Source organism: Pleurodeles waltl, chromosome 4_2 (genome assembly GCF_031143425.1).
Source record: "Pleurodeles waltl isolate 20211129_DDA chromosome 4_2, aPleWal1.hap1.20221129, whole genome shotgun sequence".
Taxonomy (NCBI): domain Eukaryota; kingdom Metazoa; phylum Chordata; class Amphibia; order Caudata; family Salamandridae; genus Pleurodeles; species Pleurodeles waltl.
This window is the reverse complement of record NC_090443.1, coordinates 594,917,039-594,936,445: the sequence shown is the minus strand read 5'-3', so window position 1 is coordinate 594,936,445 and position 19,407 is coordinate 594,917,039.

The window sequence follows — 19,407 nt, the reverse complement described above, 5'->3', positions numbered from 1 at the left end:
ACGGTCAAGCCTGTATGTGATTATCACATGTCATTCCTCCATTGTCGACAGGTCCACCAACGGTCGGTACACAGGAGGATGCCGCCATCTCCTCACATGTCCCAGCGGACGGTGCCTATGAAGGACAACAGCGAGCACAGAGTCAAACAACCCAGATGTACGTACCCACAGCTTACACAGAACACCATTCATAACAAAAAAGTGGCCTGTATGTGTGTTGAGTCTAGGCCTAGGTATGTGTGACGCAGTTGAAAATGAAGCCATGTGGGTCCCTGAAATGGCGGCTGCCTGACCTGTAAAGTGGGACAATGGGATGTGATGTAACTGCGCTGGCGTTGTACACCATCGCGGTAGGCGGTCGAAGACCTCAGCGCAATGCTGCATTGGTTAACATTGGAACCTATGGGTCCCAGGAGCCAATGATGATGTACGCCGGTGGTGACAATACGCACTGCCGCGGACGTGACCGCCATTTTCTATCTGTTCATTCACTCGATACCTGATCTTCAACAGGAGAGGACCTACACTGCTGTGACCTCGGTCTGGAAGAGACAATGGCTCGAGTGTCTGGGGAAAGGGCCCCTGCCTTCACATCGGAGGAGTTGGAGAAACTCGTAGATGGGGTCATCCCCCAGTACACGCTACTCTACGGTCCTCCAGACCAACAGGTAAGTACACTGGGAGCATGATGTATGGGCTATGCCTGTGTGGAGAGGGGTGGATGTAAGAAGGAAGGGGGGAGAGTGCAGTGTGCATGAAACGACGGTGAGTGCATGTGCCACATGGCAAGGGTAGGGATAGGGGCCAATCACTTTGACGGTGCATTTGGTAATAACTTTCTCTTCCCCCTGTACAAATCATGTAGGTCAGCGCCCACCAGAAAAAAGATATTTGGCGTGCCATCGCAAACGACGTCCGGACCCTGGGGGTCTAACACAGACGGAGCACCCACTGCCAGAAAAGATGGGAGGACATTCGCCGCTGGAGCAAGAAGACGGCAGAGGCTCAGCTGGGGATGGCCTCCCAACGTGGGAGGGGTGCCCATCGCACCATGACCCCCCTGATGTTCAGGATCCTGGCGGTGGCGTACCCGGAGTTGGATGGGCGCTTGAGGGCATCACAGCAGCCACAAGGGGGTGAGTACACTTGCATTCTGCTAACTTTGCGCGCAGTGGAGGTGTCTGGATGGGGGAGGTGGGCTGTGGTTTTCCCTAGGCCAGGGCGAGTTCCGTAGGCAAGGTCCCTCCGTAAGGCAGTCCATGTGGCACCCCAGCCCACCTCTGTAGAGTGCCAAGTACACCTAGTCATGCCCCTGTGTCATCTATGTGTGCAGATGTCGTCCATAGCCTTGTAGGCCATTTCCCAGGAATTGAACAGTGGAGCCCAAGAGCGCGGCGTAGTGCAGGGGGCTTCTGTGTCTGTCATGTCCGCCAACGGTGGCGGTAATGCATGCACTCAACATGTCTTTCTTCTGTCGTTCCCCCCCTTTTTGTTTTCTCCCTGTTCTTGTGTGCATTAGCATCATCAGGCGGAGGAGCAGTGGCACCGGAGCACAAGGGGGCTGCATCCCACATGGCCATGGAGGGCCACACTACGGAATCGGACTTCACCAGTGGGACGGAGGGCGAGGGGAGCTCCACGGCAGGGACAGGAGCTGAGACCAGTGACACGGACTCGTCCTCTGATGGGAGCTCCCTTGTGCCATCGCCCCGTGCCCGCTCACCCGGGAGTGTGGGCATCACCTTCGCCCCAGGCACCTCAGGCCCTGCCCCAGTCACCCCTGCTGTCCTCAGTGAGGAGGCCATTGACCTCCTCAGGTCCCTCACTGTTGGGCAGTCTACCATTTTGAATGCCATCCAGGGTGTGGAAAGGCAGTTGCAACAAAAAATGCATTCCTGGAGGGCTTTCATTCTGGTCAGGCGGCCCTTCAGCGAGCTTTTCAGACTCTGGCCTCAGCACTGATGGCAGCCATTGTCCCTGTGTCTAGCCTCCCCCCTCCATCTTCCTCCACCCGACCCAATCCCCTGTACCTCAGCCTATCCCAAGCACACCTACAGACCAGCATGCACACATGTCAACACACAAGGGAAGCTCAGGCAAACATAAGCACCACACATCCCACAGGCACTCACGCAAGCATCACACACATGCAGACATAGCAACATCCACTGCCTTCACTGTGTCCCCCTCCTCCTCATCTCACTCCTCCCTCCCTGTCTCGTATACAATCACACCTGCATGCACTACCTCTACAGCCACTATGTCTCTCTCCAGCACACCCACCACCACACCCCGCTCACTTGCAGTCACCAACCCCACTACCATTCACACGTCCCCTGTGTCCTCTCCCAGTGTGTCTGTGATGCCCCCTCCGAAGATACACAAATGCAGGCACACACCCACCCAACAGCCATCCATCTCACAACAGCCTCCAGCGCATGCACCTTCACCCAAAGTCAGCAAACGAACACCTCCTACAACCACAACCTCTTCCTCCACTCCCGAACCCCCTCTAGCTACCCGTCCCAGTGTGTCCAAAAAACCTTTCCTGTTCAACCTTGACCTCATTCCCACACCTCCCCCACCCCGTCCGTCTCCTAGGTCCCGAACTAGAACTTCAGCTACAACATCTCCGGGACCAGTGGTGCCTGTAGTCACCTGAATGTGGAGTGCACCGGCCACCAGGGCAGCCAGTGTGGCATGGAGCCACAGCACAGACAGTCACCCACCTGTGAAGCATCAGAAGTTGGCCAGTGCCCGGCGGGAGAGGGGGAGCACTCCAGCCACCAAAGCCGCTTCCAGGGGTACAGGTGGGAGTGTGGCGTAGCTGCGACACCTTCCAAGGTGGGGAAGGGGCACAAGAAGGTCAGCAAGTCTGGGAAGAGCAGCACGGCGGAGAATATCGCCATCATCCCAGCTGCCCAGGAAGCCACCGCCAGCACAAGCCCAGCTGCCCAGGAGGCCATCGCAGGCACAAGCCCAGCTGCCCAGGAGGCCACCGCCAGCACCAGCCCAGCTGCCCAAGAGGCCACCGCCAGCACAAGCCCAGCTTTCCAGGAGGCCCGCCAGCACCTGCCCAGCTGCCCAGGAGGCCACCGCCAGCACAAGCCCGGCTGCCCAGGAGGCCACCGCCAGCACAAGCCCAGCTGCCCAGGAGGCCACCGCCAGCACCAGCCCGGCTGCCCAGGTGACCACCTCCAGCACCAGCCCGGCTGCCCAGGAGGCCACCGCCAGCACAAGCCCAGCTGCCCAGGAGGCCACCGCCAGCACCAGCCCGGCTGCCCACGAGGCCACCGCCAGCACCAGCCCAGCTGCCCAGGAGGCCACAGCCAGCACCAGCCCAGCTGCCCAGGAGGCCACAGCCAGCACCAGCCCAGCTGCCCAGGAGGCCCCCGCCAGCACGAGCTCAGCTGCCCAGGAGGCCACCGCCAGCACGAGCCCAGCTGCCCAGGAGGCCCCGCCAGCACCAGCCCAGCTGCCCAGGAGGCCACCGCCAGCACAAGCCCCGCTGGGCCATGAAGGACTGCCAGTAAAAGCCCCGCTGGGCCATGAAGGTCCGCCAGCAAAAGCCCTGCTGGGCCATGAAGGTCCGCCAGCAGCTGAGTCACTACAATGGAGACCGCCGTCTCAAGCACCGCTGAACAGGGCACCGCAGCCTCAAGCACCGCTGAACAGGGCACCGCCATCTCAAGCACCGCTGAACAGGGCACCGCCGTCTCAAGCACCGCTGAACAGGGCACCGCCGCCTCACACAGGGCACCGCCATCTCAAGCACCGCTGAACAGGGCACTGCCGTCTCAAGCACCGCTGAGCAGGGCACCGCCGCCTCAAGCACCGCTGAACAGGGCACCGCCGTCTCAAGCACCGCTGAACAGGGCACCGCCATTTCATGCACCGCTGGCCCATGAGCGCCAAGGGCACTGATGCTACTGAGTCCGTCATGGGAAGAATAAAGCACTCTGGGCACCATGTCCCCTCCAGAACCAGTGGAGAGATCCATCCACTACCTCTGTCCTTAGCAGGATGAAGCACTCTGGGCACCATGCCCCCTTCAGAACCAGTGGAGACTGTTATCCACTTGAGAGACTGTGGCTTTGCACTCCCCAGGATATAACAGTGGGCAAACCACCCACTGTATAGACGTGAGAGACTGTGGCTTTGCACTCCACAGGATGGAACAGTGGGCAAAGCACCCACTGTAGAGACTTGAGAGACTGTGGCTTTGCACTCCCCAGGATGGAACAGTGGGCAAACCACCCACTGTAGATGGAACAGTGGGCAAACCACCCACTGTATAGACTTGAGAGACTGTGGCTTTGCACTCCCCAGGATGGAACAGTGGGCAAACCACCCACTGTAGAGACTTGAGAGACTGTGGCTTTGCACTCCCCAGGATGGAACAGTGGGCAACCCACCCACTGTAGAGACTTGAGAGACTGTGGCTTTGCACTCCCCAGGATGGAACAGTGGGCAATCCACCCACTTGTGAGACTTGAGAGACTGTGGCTTTGCACTCCCCAGGATGGAACAGTGGGCAACCCACCCACTGTAGAGACTTGAGAGACTGTGGCTTTGCACTCCCCAGGATTGTATAATGGGCATGTGGCCCCCTCGTGGATTTGGCGTCGTGCACTCAACCGGCTGAGGTGCCCCCCCTTTCCCTCCCCCTGAGGTGCCTGTTTTGTTGCTCTCTGATGCCCGTGCAGTGTTCTCTCCGTCATGGTCGGGGATCTTGTGTGGGCCTCACCCATATCGTGTGGGCCCAGTGTTCCACGGACTTAATTGGAGCACTACCTGGACTACTATGCTTGGTATATATTTTGTAAATGGTGTATATATATTTTTTTGCCTACTTGATTTTAATATATTACAATGTTTGCACTCATTTTCTATTGTCTTTGCATTCTTCCGGTGGGGTTGGGGGGTGTAACTGTGATGTATCATTATGCCTTAGTGTGTGTAGTAGTGGGTGAGGGCGGGGGTGGGGGTGTTGCGTGTTGCATGTGTGTGTCCCTGTTTTTTCCCCTCCCCCCTCCCCTGTGTCGTAGGTGCAGTACTCACCGTGGTCTTCGCCGCCAGCGTTCGTGCTCCTGGTAGAGGAGCAGGAAGACTATTGCAGGGAGAATTTGGAGTTCCGGGTCCATGGTGTCCTCGTTCCTCATGGGGTGTGTAGAGGTGAGCGTTTTCCCTTCGGAATTCCTGTTTCTGCCGTGTTTTTATCCGCGGTGAGTCCGCCCCGGAAAAGGTGGCGGATTGGTGGGTTGTAATAGTGTGGGCGGTACATTGTCTCCCGCCTGTCTGTTGGCGGTGACCGCCGCGCTGTTTGTTTGTACCGCCGTGGCAGGCGGAGTGTTAAAGTGGCTGTTTTTGTTGGCGGTTTCCGCCATGGTCGTGATTCAATTTTTTTTACCGCCAGCCTGTTGGCGGTTTTACCACCGCTTTAACACTGACCGCCAGGGTTGTAATGACCACCAGAATCTTTATTGCATTGTCGCAATTCTAACAGTTCTCGGTCTGCTGATAGAGTCACTGTTCTTCGATCAAACGCTCTTTCAAATTCACAGACAAAGTTTCTCCAATTATAAAGCAGGGAACTGTCTTTACACACCAGAGGAATTGCCCAGGTGGCTACGTCTCCAGACAGATAAGATAACAGGAAGGCCACCCTGGATTGGGCATCAGGGAAAGTGCTTGGTCGACAGGTAAAATGCAACTCTACTGGAATCAAAAAGGATTGCGCTTTCAGAGGATCACCTGAAAACCGCTCTGGAGGAGCCAGAGGAATGTCTGAAGGAACGTTGAGGGAAACGTTAGTTGGAGGATTACCTACCGAACTTTGAGAAGGAGGACCAAGCCAACCATCACCCAAAGAACCTTGCTCCTTCTTTTCTACTCGGTCTTGTAACTGACTCACTCTCTCAGCTAAGCTGGTTGCTATGTCTTTGGATGCTACTACATCCGATTGGAGCTGCGTGATAACTTTAACTAACTCATCCAATGTGGCCATATTGAGAACCTAGTACAAACCAGGAGGATGAAAAATTTGTGGGCTCACTTTTCTGTCACGGAGACCAGATCCTCAGGGCTTGCGCATGTTCCCAACATGTTCACCTCTTGGCAGCTCCAAACTCCACTAGTTATTATACCACAGAGTTAAAGAATGGCCAAGTGGGGGAATGGGTTTTGGGTTGGGAACAGCGAGGAAGGAGACCGGTGAAAGCAAGAGTTAAACAACACAATTGCAAGATTATTCGCAATGACTTTCAATAAGCTTTGTTTCAAATAACACTTATACTGAAAACATGAATGGCCTTAAGCTTCACTATATCTCGGCCTCAGGAATCTATGTACCTGGAAATCCAGAAAGGTTATGCAAAGTTTCATATGAACATTCCAGAATTAACATATCATATTTTTAACAATGAATGCTCTCCAAATAGTTCTTAGAATAATCACTGCATTACAACAAAAATCAAAGAGCACTTGGTTTTCTCTGCATGAATGAACTATACTAGAATCATGAATAACACTGCTACGTCACACTCTGATTAAGAGTTCCAAGACTCAAATGTTCAGGAATTATTATGCACCTTAATCAAAATGCACATCAAGATTTCAATGTCTAGAAATGATTGCGCACTCTGTCGATCTGTATTTCAAAAGTTAAAACACCAGGAATGAATTGTGCACACTGTTGCCGATTCGAACATCTAGATTCAAATGCAATGAAACGATCGCACGCTCTGCCGATCTGTAATTCAAGAGTTAAATGCCTGGAATGAATCGCGCACACTGTTGCCGATTCGAACATCAAGAACCAAATGCCATGAAATGATCGCATACACTGCCGATCTATACTTCAAGAATTAAATGCCCGAAATGAGTCACACACACTGTTGCCGATTCGAACATCAAGAAACAAAGGCCATGAAATGATCGCACACACTGCCGATCTGAATGCCAAGAGTTAAATGCCAGTAATGAATCGCACACACTGTTGCCGATATGAACTTCACGATGCAAATGCCATGAAATGATTGCGCAAACTGCCGATCTGAATGCCAAGAATTAAATGCCAGGAATGAATTGCGCACACTGTTGCCGATTCGAACATCACGATGCAATTGCCATGAAATGATCACGGACACTGCCGACCTGAATGCCAAGAGCCAAATGCCAGGAATGAATCGTGCAAACTGTTGCCGATTTGAACATCACGAGGCAATTGCCATGAAATGATAGCGCACACTGCCGACCTGAATTCCAAGAGCCAAATGCCATGAAAACAATCGCAAACGCGATTTTTATGTTTAGGCCCAAAACTCGAATGTCACTGGAAATGGAGTCGGGGGCCTAACCGGACCTCCACCTTACCGCCCTGCTTGAAGATCACCAAATAAATGAGGGCAGGCCTGAAAATGACTTGATAGGCCTCCGGGACAGGAGCTCAGGAAAATGCTGCTGCTCTGCACCGGGACCTCTGAATAGTGAGCACGTAGAGCTGGGCTGGCTCCCTTATGTAGAGCCAAGCCCCGACCACGAGCCACACCCAACCATTCTGCAGGAAAGGCTTCTAGAATGTCTTAGAATAATGACCACACCCAGTAATCCTGCAAACAAGCCTTGCAAATGAACAATGTATTACAAACAGCATTTATGACTTTTCAAGGTAAAAGCTCTGCAATGGAAAAGGTTAACATACTGCATAGAAGCACAATGCATGAAATATGCCCTTGCATGAGGACTGGGCTTTTGCATTTAGGTCACGCGTAGAGCACGCACTGTCCTGATGTTGACATCTATTGGCAGAATGGGGGGGTATTGGAGCTGAGCACCGTTTCACTAGCAAATGAATAACCTGTGCTCTGCCTTCACACAAAGGGCCTAATGACCACACATTATTATTGTTGCAAGCTTGGAGCCAGGGCAGGGAAAGAAGGTCATTCCTTCAAAGCCACTGTCTAAAAGCTTCTCCCACCTTTCAGAACCAGGGAACCAGGGTACAAACGAAGAATGACAGACTCCATTTCTTCAGTACACTTCTGGACCTGTGAATACTCTGGTAGGAAAAAAGACTGCTGTGCTGCTGAAAGGACTGACACTCTGCTGGGCTGCTGCTCTACAAGATTGCTAACCTGCTGGATTGCTGCCCTGCTTGTCCTTCTATTCTGCTATCTTCTGCTGGATGAGGATTGGATCTTCAACTGTCCCAAATCTAGTAGAGGTACTCACAAGGGCTAGTTTGCTGGCCTCCTGTTCAGAGTCACACAGATACAAAATGCTTCTTTCATTTTGAACCTTCACCTGGTCCCAGCCTGTATGAGTCCTGACCCCTCATGTGGTGCCCCTCCAGCCCTGGACACTTGGGAGTGGTCATAATGGTACTCAAATGGCCATAATTGAAAAGTGTGGACTTAGAACATTTTTGTCCAAAAAATGCTCTGGCAACCAGGAAGATACTGAGACCAACCTGGTACCCCATCCACCCACTGTGTATCACCGTTAAATTGACTTCACAGCTTCTCCCATTACATTCTTCTCCTCAGCAGAAAATCTGTTTCAGAGGTCTTTCACCAAAGGGGTTACCTGAACTCATGGAGCTCTCTTTGGCTACAACACTCTTTCTCATCCCACTGGAGATTTTGGACTTCCATTTCAGAGTCGAAGTCTGAACATAGAAATTTTCACCATGGGTTCAATCCCAAGGCTATCCAGTGACGTCACTCCCTCTGTGGAAACCTCCTACTGCCCTACCCACCTGAATTTTTTTCTTTTCTGAACATTTTTCTCAGCAACATTTCTAAGTCTGAAGGTAAGCGCTGACAGTTCCCAATCCATTACTTGTATCCAAATCACTCTCCATCATGGTTGGCTATATTTTTAAACTTTGACCCAATCTTGGGCAACTAGATGTTCGTGGTTGGTGCTTTGATCTTTTAGCACTAGTTATTTCTAAAAACTTAAAAAAATCATAACTGGTTCTACTGATTGGAGTTTTGTCATTTTTATGTCAAATAGTTTATTCGAAAGTACTCTATTTTGCTAACCTTGTTTGGGATTTTTCTAGCATGTTTTATCACTTTATTACTGTTTGTGTACTACATAAACACTTTACACATGTCCTCTAAGTTAAACCTGACTGCATTTTGTGGCAATTTACCCAGGGTTAAGTACAGGTTAATTTAATAACTTTTTCTGGTTCACCTTGCAAGGGATTGTGGCTGTTGCTTGACCAGGGCTCAATCCCCAGTCAACCAACAACCCATTTTCTAACAGACTTGTACCTTTAAATTTTCATGTTAATACTGCTATTTTCAATATAATCATAAGGATGGGCAAATACTTGAAAAGGACAGTACATCATATGATACACATTTAATAAGCTCCTTAGCAGACACTTTAAAAGCTCCAATGAAAACACAACAGCTGTTTCCAAATCAATGAAATCTATTTAATCAAGGGTAGGTATAATTGGAAAAATAGGAGCTTGGTTGGGCCGAATACAGCTCCAATTAATAATCTCACCCAGGAAGCTGATGATCATTTAGATTGCACAAACATAGCTAAAAAGTCATACATAAAAAATACATTCCTGCAACCCATGGTCAGCAAAGTATAATGTTGTAGCACTAGTGAGGCCATTATTAGCTGCAATACCATATCTACAAAAGAACCCTTGAGTTCAGTTAGAAATCGTAAAAAGCAATCTAGATTGATGAGATATTCATAAGTACAATGGTGCTGTTGAGTCCATTGTATCAAGCACTAATACCCTCATATCAGATTATTACACTAAGCAGTACGATGCAGACATCTAATCATGTAGATAATTTACGTGACTAGGTTTCGACATCACATATGCTTGATGCAAATACAAACAAAGCACATAGCATTGTTGTAAGTAATATGATAGACCAGAATTCACATCATATAAATTCACAAACTGAAGCAAATAGCCAATGCAAGCACACAGACATAGCTGAGTAAATCTATATTATCAGATGTTGGAAATGGATCTCTCTGCAGGGACACACCCAAACCTTTTACCTCTGTTTTTCTTTTTGCTGAATTTGTTTTTGTTGGCCTTAGGACTTTATGCAGTTTACAACTGATAACCAGTATTAAGGTGTTTGTGCTTTCTCCCTAAACCATAGCTTGTACCCAATTGGCATGTTTAAGTTACTTATAAGTCCCTAATGAATCTACGTGTTCTCAGGGCCTGTAAATTAAACACTACTAGTGGGTCTGAAGCACTGGTTGTGCCACACACTTACGTAACCCCTTAAACATGTCTTAGACCTGCCATTGCACAGCTTCTGAATGCAGTTTAAACTGCCTTATTGACTTGGCAAAATAACCCTTTTATCAAGCCCAACCCTTCCTTTTTAACTCCTCAGGATAGGAACTAACAGCCTGTGGGTAGGATGCAGTGTATTTAGGAAGTTGGACATGCACTTTTAAGTCCTGAAAGTCCTGTAAGTGAAAAACATCTCAATTAACTTTTCACTACTGCAAAGACTACCTCTTCCACAGGATAACATTGGAGTTAACTTATTACATTTTGTGACCGGAATTTCCAAATGAGAAGAGGTAAGCTTCTCATATTTGGTGTCTTTGAAATTGTAATGACACATTCTAACTTATGGTGAAGTTGGATTTTAAAGTACAGTACTGAAAATGGCACTTTTATAAAGTCTTTCCTTAACCACAGGTTACATTTGGGATTATTGTATTACATTTTATAGATGTAATTCACAATCTGAAAGAGATAAGTTTTTGAGTTTGGCGTTTCTGAAATCACAATTAAAAATCATATCGTATGAAGAAGTCGGATTTTAAATTGTAATTCTGAAAATGCCTCTTTCAGAAAGTTGGCAGTTTCTTACTTTTGGTGCCTGCTGCCTGTCTCTGATCACTTGTCTGGGGTGGGTGAAATCTGTGCTTTGTTTATTTCCTCTAAAGAGCCACACATAATGGAAGCTTGGCTGTGGCTTGATGGATCTTGATGGGGCATCAGGACTGGATGGGAGGGAGGACAAGCTAACTCCAGTGTCACATTTATACCTAAATAGGCTGTGGCTTATCACCACACAAAGGGGTGCATACCCTCTGAAGGGATTCTAGAGCCAGGGCAGGAAGAAAGGACCTCCGTGTACTTCCAAGGCCTCTTTTTAGTGTCCCCCCCATTTCAAAGGCACCACTGGATATAAGAACAGGACCTCAGACCCTACCTACACTCCTGGACTGTGGATATACTACCAGGAAGAATGGCTGCTGTGCTGCCAAATTTCTGCCATTCTGCTGGACTGCTTCTCAGGAGGAACTGCTTTCCTTCTGTGCTGACCTACGGCCCGCTGCCCTCCTTGTCTGGGTGAGACAGACTGAACCCACTTCACTTAAACACAGAACCAAGAGTGAGTCCAAGGGGCAGCTGACTTTTCTCCTGTTTTCTGAAGTCTCAGGGACATCAAAGATTCCAAATCATCTACACCTGGACTCTGCCATCTGTTGTGAGTCTGTCCTGCCAAGTGGTGCCACCCCAGTCCTGCGTCCCTGGATGTGCACTACATATATTTTCTGCAGCTGAAACGATGCATCGCTGCTGCACAGATTAGAATTGGAACCTCGCCCCTGCTGCATTGATTGAACCAACACATCTGCCCTATTGTGTGGGTCGTAGTAGACACATTGCCTCTCCAGCGTGGATCAACCTTGACGCATCACCTTCAGAACACCCATACCTCAGGCACCAAGCACCATCGTTGGAAAGAGAAAATTGGCGCATCTTCGCTACTGCATGGGAAAGATCGACGCATCACCTCCACTGCAGGGATTGACACTGATGCATCACTTCAGCCTGCTTTCTTCATCCTCGACATGAACACATCCAGGATTAAGGTGCTTTTGTTCAGCATGCCGTACTGGGTCCTGTAGCCAGCCCGTGCTCCATAGCAGTCAACCTGAATTTTGTACTTTATACCTGTCTGGCACTTCCAGATAGCCTTGGTTGGTAATTCTTGCTTTTAAGCACTTTTCTGCAGTAATGTATGAGTCAAGATCTACTAACTGGATTTTTTGTCATTTTGTTCTTGTTTTATTTATTAAATCAAGTTCTATTTTTCTAATCAGGTGTGGTATCTTTTTGTGTGGTGCTTTCACTGTTTTACTGTTTGAAGAGTTGTACAAATACATTACATATTATCGCTGAAGGAAAGCCTGTCTGCTCTGTGCCAAGCTACCGGGGGTAGGCACAGATTAATTTCAAGGATGGGCAAAAAATTCCACCATGCTAGCAGAGTTCACAAAGTTTTGCCCCACCAATTGGAGCACAGAGTTCTACCAAAATTCTACTAGGTTTTTCTCCTGCGTGGTTAACCAACATTAATTTGGCAAGCACAAGTGAGAATTAATGCTTTTCAGGTCCCAGAATGCCTCCTGGTGCGTTTCTTAACATAGTGATCATGGCAGGTTGTGAATGTTAGCATTGAGTTAGCATTGAGAAAGCTGCTGCTCATGTAGAAAATCTACTCTAGCAGCAGAAAGAAGCAGCACCCTCTGGCTTGCCCCATGGTGCCATTTATGATGATTTTATCAGAGCTAAAAATCAGTACAAGCAGTACAATATGCCCATTTCTGTCTGCTTGCTGAACTCTGTGGAATCTCACTGAGTTTTTCTGGAACTCTGCAGAGTTCTGTGGAGTGATACTCCTTGAGTTCCACTAATGTCTAGTTAATTTGGGGTGCGTTTGTGACTTACCATGACTGGGTTGTCATTCTTACTTTGACAGGGTGCTTACCTCTGACAACCAGAAACCCGGTTTCTAACAGCAGATAGTTATTCTCAGCTAAAAACTCAAATCTCGAGTAACTCCCTTAATGAAGAGGAGACTTTATGTGACTGCACCTATGTATTACGCACATTGGGAGCATCCTTCAATCCTCTAGCACAAACTTTGCATCCGTTTTTAAGAAGGGAATATCTGAGATTCCTACTGCTTAGATACCTTATATAAGAATTTTTTTTTCCTTTCATATAAGATTATGGGCGTGCTTGACACCCTCAATATAAGCATTCTTTTAATAGTTTTAACATCAAACACTGCAGACAGGCGGTGGAAACATTGTAATATGACTGGGGTCAGGCCCACCCCACGGCTGTGGTGGTCAGATCATTCCTTCTACCAAAGTCGTAATGAGTCCTAATTCTAAACACATTTTGTTCAGCTAAGGACTTCTACCTTTAGAGACATTTTCTGCACATTTTCAGCTACAGGGTTTTGTTGTCTTGGGCCACATGTATAAAGGGACTTAGTGATCACAAACCGTCTCATTCAGTAAATCAGAGCGTTTGTGAATGCTATTACACATATTCAAATGTACTAAGCCCGTTTAGATTCAGGAAAAAAAAAAGTCTGAATTATTAAATGGGTTTATGACACCATACCAAATCTCTATTTGAAAGAGTTGCGTTTAGGCATCCCTTCCAAATACTGATTTATTTCCAAAGTCAACCTACCTCATGAATATTAATGGAGTACGTTGCAATATTTGACCTACTACCTTTCGCTGCATCACTGGGATCAAAGCACAAATATTTTACTGACATCTCAAAAGTGGCTTTAAGTCGTTTGCAAATGGGAAAAGGACTTTTGTGAATCTTGATTAAAAAACATTTTTTAGAAGTAGTCAGTGGTACTTGAGACCACCTCTTAATCTTAAAAAATGTTAGTGAATCATTTAATTTTTTAACATAATAAGCTGTATTAAAAATGATTGGTAGAAAGAAAGACTTTATTCGGTATGAAATAATTCAACCCTTACAACAAGTAAACAACAATATATAAGCTAAAATAACATTAAAACAATATATAAAAATATCCATTAAATAAAAAACAAATAAAACCTTATTGTTAAAGATAGGAATATAGGAAATTCTTAAAAATACTCTAAATTGCTTCGCCAAGTGATAGCTCCCCTCAAGAACAATCTCAATCCCCTCCACCCCAATGCATCTAAAAGCCATTTGCAGCCACATAAAAGCAGGATGATATTGCACAAAACCCTTGGGCCTCAACACAGGTAATAAAAAACGACTTCTAAAAGGTGCTTAAAAAACACAAAATAACGTAAAATGGGACACGGTCTGGAGGGACACCCCATCACAGGGACAAGGTCTAATAGATTTTTCACCATACTGGCCTAACGGGAAACAAAGATTACTTCTAATGATCCCCAAATGAAATCGAGTAATAAGAGACCATTCCCTCACATCATTTATCTCTAAGTGATAAGGCTCAGGGCCCGCCCCCATCTTTAACGTAATAAAATCCCTGATCTATTTTTTCCCTAAAGCCTCCCCTCTCTTTTGGCCCCACGGTTTCTCAAGAAATTATCTTTTACCCAATTTTTGTCACGGCTGGTCAGACCCTCAGGAGTGTCAAACAAATCAGCCCGTCCCAAATCGCGAGCCGCCTTTCTTATATACGTCAGTCAGGGAATATTCTTTACATTGTCACAGGCCAAACAATCCCTTAAAATCTCTCTACTGAAAGTGGCACGTTCATTACTCCAGATCGAGATCCATAGCAAGAAGGGAGCCAACTGAATAGTGTCTTGTACAAACTCAAGATCTAGTTCCAGATGAAGGCAAAAACCAGAAGTATTTTAGCCAACTCCCAATAGCCTTCTACAGAAATGAATTTCTTCTACAATAGGGGATCGAATATCCATATACCCCCAGAGTGCTGCACCATACAGCAGGACAGGGAGACATTTCCGCCTGTAGATTTCAAGCAAAGGCTTAATAGGTTTACTTCCTACTCTTACAGCAAAATCAAATGTACCACCAACTGTGGATTGGAAAAGCATACACCTTCTGGCAATACAGGTTTTCCATGAACCTTTGTCGTCAAAAATGACCCCTAAATATGGGAATTCATGAACCCTGCTAATAATTTGATCTTCAACCTTTAGCTCCCCCACCCTACCCAAGGGTCTACCACATACCATAAAGTGTGATTTCTTATAGTTAATCTCTATGCCCAAGACTGACATGAAAGAGGCATAAGCTCTAACTGCTCAACGAAGGCCATTCATAGTGCGGGCCATAAGGACCACAGCATCCGCGTACGTCAACACAGGGACATTCATGCCATTCACCTCAGGGACATCCCTACAGTGTTCCATCAGAAAATCCGACAACCCATTTGTATAAAACACACCCCTGGCAGATGTCCCTTGTGAGCTTAAAAGTCTCTGAACATTCCCCGTTTATCCCCACCCTCACATTTGCAGCCGTACCTGACTGGAGATACCAGAGCAACTCTACAATGTTAGGATCCATCCCTGACTGAGTTAGCCTCTCCCACAGTATAGACTGATTTACCTTGTCAAAGGCACAACTAAGGTCCATAAAGGCAAGGTAGAGGGTGCCCTTCCTAGCTTGCGTATATTTTCCAATCATCAACAATAGGTTAAGGCACTGTTCACGCGTGCCAAGACCTTCCCTGAATCCGTACTGGTCCCGGCTCAAAATTTCATTTTCTACTATCCAGGCCTCAATACGCCTTAAGATGATCCGTCCCAGAATCTTTGCAGAAGAGTCAAGGAGGGAAATGGGGCAATAAGACTTAGGATCATTCCGATCCCCCTTTTTAAAAACTGGGATAATACAGGCCATTCTCCAGGAGGCAGGAATTCCCACAGTGACTGCCGCATTAAGAACATTTAAACTAATAGGGGGGTTATTACAACTCGGAGGAGGTGTTAATCCGTCCCAAAAGTGACGGTTAAGTGACGGTTAAGTGACGGATATACCACCAGCCATATTACGAGTTCCATAGGATATAATGGACTCGTAATACGGCTGGTGGTATATCCGTCACTTTACCGTCACTTTTGGGACGGATTAACACCTCCTCCAAAGTTGTAATAACTCCCTAGGTGCCCATAACTGGGGACAGGATTTATACAAATCCATGGGGATTGAGTCCGGGCCCGGGGCTTTATTACTAGCACTACCCTGGAGTGCATCAATAACCTCCTGAAGCGAAAACCTGATAGTTAAATTGGGAACCACATCATACTCATTTTCCCAGTTATTTCTTAGGGGGATTCCCTAAAAAATTCTGCAAAAATAATTTACCCCGGCCTCCGGGGCAATATTACAGCCCAGGCCCTCAGATGTTTCTGTCGCAAAACAACCTCTATTTACCACCTTCCAGAACAAACCAGGATCCTTCAGGACTGTAGCACGCTCCAACTCCTCTCACGCTTTTTCTTTATATTTTATCTTACTCTCCCTCAAAGCCCTTTTGTACTTAATCCTTGCTTCTGCCACAGGGGTCCTATCTCTGGGGTATTCCTTAAGGGCCATTTTCCTTAAGGCCCTAGCATCGTAACAGGCCTTATCAAACCACCCACATCTGCGCTTGCTGGGGCGACTGCCTATTGAAAATAAACAATCTATAACTGCTATGTTTATTTCAGTTATTGCATCCATAACTTCCTTAGGACTAGGAGTCTCTCTCAAAAGTATTTCCGTGACCAAAAATAGGTTGTCCCCCACCCCCCTCTCTACAACTTGTTGGGAAATCTACCTGTTTCCAGCCAAGTCACCTGCCCTGGTCTCTTATCTTCACTGATGTGGGCCCACCCCGTCCCGATTTACATAAAGCCCCTGGGAGTTTAAAGCAAACTGTAAGGGGATTATGATCACTTATACACTACCCAAGCACCTCTCCTCCAATCATCAGATCTTTAAGTAGTGGAGACACAAAAATATAATCAATTGTGGTGCCAGACCCTCTACCCACAAAAGTTGGGAGCTGATAAATATTTACTACTTCAATGTCACAGAAATTCAGAAGGCCCATCTTCCTAAGTTCCTTAATCAGAACCCTGCCTCTAGAATCCTGAACATCATCCACTGAGTAATCCTCACAGTCACACTCGAAGGGATTTACCACTGTACTAAGACGTCCCAACTTAGCATTAAAATCTCCTGACACAATGGCATAGAATTCCAGCCCCACCCTTCCATTCTCTACTTCAACACCTGAAGAACAGAGAAGAGGGCCCCACTTTGACACCCCACATCCCAGACAGCATTATAAAAACATTAAAGTTGTTAGGAAAAATTACCCATACAGGCAATATACCCTGGTGGTTACAGTTAATTTGAAATGCACCCACTATCTTAGAGAAGCGGATTAGGGTAACCAGGCCACCTTTTGAGGGGCATCCAAGGGACTGCACAGCTGGTATTGCAAATCTATCATACTCATCCCAAGCAGCCAGCCCATATGACCAGGTTTCCTGGACCATAATAATATTGTAATTAGCCAGACACCTAACCCAAGCCTGGTCAGATAACTTGGCATCATACCCCGCAATATTCCATGAGAGGAGACCACACTGCGGAATCACCGCCTCCAGCGCAATCAAAATCTTGGTGCATTGTCAGTCCACCCCTTCCAAATCAAAGTTTCTATTGTTATCAGCTCTCCTGCTGGTTGGCCGCAGGGCATTCTGGCCTAGGGGGAGCTTCCTGCCAAATTCAGAAGAGAACTCAGCACCCAGTCACATATGATTATAGAAGTAACCCAGGGGGGCCATACCAATTGTTCCTACTCTTGAAAAAGCTGGGCTATATGTGGATAAAAGACGTTGTGCCAGGCCAGGATATCTGACATTCATAATAACACAATCCTCATTCCCCTCCTTTTTTTGGGTCCAACCCAGTCAATTCTAACAAACAAAACGTCCTTGAGATCCTTACATGAAAAATCACAATTTTTACTCAGCCAATAGCCTGTCTTATTTTTTAATTGGCCCATAGATTCATTAACCCCAGGGGCCAAAGCAGGGACATTCGTCAACACCACCACATAAGGGGCAAATGCCGGGGGGGAGTTCCAGACAGACCAACGAAGACCTTTTATTCTGCGGGTTTTGATTATACTTTCCATCCAACTGTTGGCAAACCCCCCCAACTGCCACGGATTCATAGTCAGGTTGCCTGCTACTGCTGGATCCAATCACAGCCCTCCCACCCATTGGTAGGGCGTAAGCTGAATCCAACGCAGTCTGAGCACAAGCTCCTTGGCACTGAAAATTTGCAGGATTATCCAGTTGCTGAGGCATTTTCCCGGAGGAGCCAGCAGCTTCCTCCTGCAAAATCGCCTCCTCACTTGGTTGAAACAAACAGCTCAGGGCCTCACGTCCACCCATAAATTGGCTCCCTTGGCTTCCTTACTCACATAGCTGAGAAACTGCTTTTTCTATAGCCAATAGTTACGCCATAACAGGAGACAGAATACCCTCAATCATCTCCTTAAATTTTAATAATAAATTGGTTGCATCTCACCCCATAAACTGGTAAGGTTCAGGGCCACTATACAGCCCCTTAGAAATTTCCAAAAGAGATGTTTTCATTTTGGGCACCGTTTTCTTTAGTATCTTTTTCTTCCTCGGGGGAGGACTGCACTTGTCCAAGGGGCAAGCCGGGGGAGAGGACAACAAGAGCCTTTTACTTCTTCTCGAAGGCCCTGGGCCACCAAAATCCCCTTTTCTCAGCATGGTTGGGTTCAGAAACAACACATTGGTCTCCCCCAGGATGGGCCACCGTTTTCTTTAGTATCTTTTTCTTCCTCAGGGGAGGACTGCACTTGTCCAAGGAGCAAGCCGGGTGAGAGGACATCAAGAGCCTTTTACTTCTTCTCAAAGGCCCTGAGCCACCAAAATCCCCTTTTCTCAGCATGGTTGGGCTCAGAAACAACACATTGGTCTCCCCCAGGATGGGCCACCTCCTCATCCAAGCCCTCTGTGGGTTCACTAATTACTGAGACATGACGTCAGTCCTCCATCTCCATGGATAGCCTCCTCTCCGCCAGATCAATTTCCTTGGTCACAACCCCAACAGCTCTAGCGAGAAAGGAGTCCAGTGTGGTGTTTACGCTACCCTTATAGCTCCAGTTAACTGGCCCTTTTTCCTGCCCATTATGCAGACGGTGGCACCTCACTAAATGAGGCAACAAAAGTCACAGATTAAAACACAGTCACTCAAACAAAGGATCTCCAGGCGCTGGTAAAATGTAATAATAGACATAAACTCACTATCCACAGAAAGATGAAAGGGGCGTGGCCCAGCCCAGCCTCTGACAGTCGATGACGGGTGCGAGACGGGCCTGCCCTTGGCCCGGGTGCGGCCCGCGCGCATCCCACGCAGCGGAAGAAGTGAATGCGCTATACGCGCTTTCCAGGGCCGGCAGCTACTCCCAGCTCCAACAACTAGGAAGTCACCAGGGTCCAAAAGCCGTCTGTCGTGTCCCGCGCAGCGGGAGAAGTGAATGCGCTAGACAAGCTTTCCGGGTCCAGCAGCTCCTCCCAGCTCCGACAACTAGGGAG